This window comes from Plenodomus lingam (assembly GCF_022343315.1).
Source record: "Plenodomus lingam strain CAN1 chromosome Unknown contig_14, whole genome shotgun sequence".
Classification (NCBI taxonomy): Eukaryota; Fungi; Ascomycota; class Dothideomycetes; order Pleosporales; family Leptosphaeriaceae; genus Plenodomus; species Plenodomus lingam.
In genome coordinates, this window is record NW_027093932.1 from 2764053 (window position 1) to 2766271 (window position 2219).

A 2219-nucleotide genomic window follows, 5' to 3' on the forward strand; every position below is an offset into this window, starting at 1 on the left:
TCACCATACGCTCTACTACTAATCGCTATTGCTATCTAGTTAACTAGAAGGTTAGTAACTATATTTATCTATCTACTACTAATCTTACTATTTTATAACCTAGCTAAAAACTATCTAAATAATAGGAAGGTCCCTTTAAGGTATTAGAACAAGTAGGAAACGCGTATTGCCTCTAATTGCTACCTAGTTCTAAGATCTATAATATTTTCTCTCCTAATATACTATACAAAGATCCCTAAGACCTATTGCCTAGATAAGATGCTCTAAAACCCCCTAGTACCCCTATATAAGGTATAGAGGAATAGGAGGTAGAAGAAATCCTAGCTAGCAAGTTATATTAATCTAAGCTAAAATATAAGGTTAAGTAGGTTAGACACAATCCTAATCCTGTTTAGTATCCTACCTCTAACTTTATAGGTGCTCCCTATAAATTATAGGTATTCTACTAATAGTATCTAAATTAGCTAGGTCCCCTACGTAGCTTACTAAAATAGATTTAAGCATAGAAAAAGGTAGAGAGGATCTAATATTACTTTACAATAATTATACCTAATATTAGAACTAATTCATATCCTATTTAGCTACGTATTATCTATTAACTACTATCTATTACTATTATTCTTATTACTATTTATTATTATATCCTATTTAGAACCTTTAAGGTTCCTAGGACACTACCCTTAGGAAACCTCTTTATTCTATATCTATCTCTCTATTAGAACCTAGTTTAGACTCTATATTAGCTAAGATAGCGCCTAGACTATCCTTCTTTGCTAGCTTCTAGATAACTAGTGCAGTAGGGATTAGAGCAGGTGCAGGAGTAAGGACAGGAGCTAGGACTAATTTAGACTCCTTCTTGTAGAATACTTTTATCTTAGCCTATACTAAGAAAGTTACCTCCTAATTTAGTGCTAATTCCTCCTTAAGTTTATTTATAGCCTTTATTAAGCCCCTAACTACTAAGACTATCTTATAGATACTATTCTAAAGCTAACGTAAATTAGATATAGTAGTATAATAGGTAGCTATAAGGATTTTAGTAGCCTCTATGCCCTTAGTCTAAGTATTAGTAATAGTAACACACTTAGCTAGGTTTTAGGTAGTTTCTTAAATAGTAGCCTTAAACTGCTTAATATCCTTTTAATAGGCAACTATAGCTTTCTTATCCTTATCCCCTTTAGCAGGGTTTCTAATTAGGCTGTAGTATTCTTCTAGAGCACCCCTAAGGGTAGAGTACTCTTAGCTAACAAAAGAAGGAATCTGCTAGGATTAGTAAAGGAACCCTATTAGACTTAGATACTTACTAGATTGCAATACTTATTCTAGGAGATATAGTACTAGCACTTCTTAGAATTCTTTAACTTAAAATTAAAATTATTAAACCTGCCCCTAGCTAGAGCCCTAACTGCTCTTATATAGAGAGCGCGATAAGCAATAGGGAGGACTCCTAGTAGTACTAGTACTAGCATAGCTAAAGGTTTTAATTTAGATTAGTAACTGTTTAATTATATAGATTAAATACTTACTAGATTTTAGATAGATTAGGTTAAATAATTAAAAAATTAGGGATATAGGAATAAGAAAGTTAGTAGGTAGAGGGCTAGTTATAGGTAGGCTAAGGATAGGGGTCTATGCCCTAGGAAGAAGAAGTAAAGGTAAAGGTAGAGGTAAAGGTAGAATTATTTGCAAAAAGCTCTTCTTTAATAAGGGATCTAAACCTAATCCTAAGGATAGGGACTATCCTTTTTCTATAGGAGGGGGTAGTGTAATAATAAGGTAGAATTACCTGCCTATTATTCTATGCTAAGTTAGGCCTAATAAAGGCCTAACTTACTTATATATATAGAGAACAGCTCGCCTATAGTTAGGATAGGCATGTTCTTCTTATCCTTTTGTACAAGACCTATAGGTGTAGGAATCTTATCCTTTTCTGTACAGACGCGCACTCCTATATGCCTTTGAGTCGTATAGGATACCTTTTGGATGCCCTACCTACCTAAGTCGTTACACTAAGAGTACTCTACCCTTAGGGGTGCTCTAGATAAGTACTATAGCTTAGTAGCAAACCCTGCTAAAGGGGATAAGGATAAGGAAGCTATAGTTACTTATTAGAAGGATGTTAAGTAGTTTAAGGCTACTATTTAAGAAGCTACCTAAAACCTTGCTAAGTGCGTTACTATTACTAATACTTAGACTAAGGGTATAGAAGCTACTAAGAT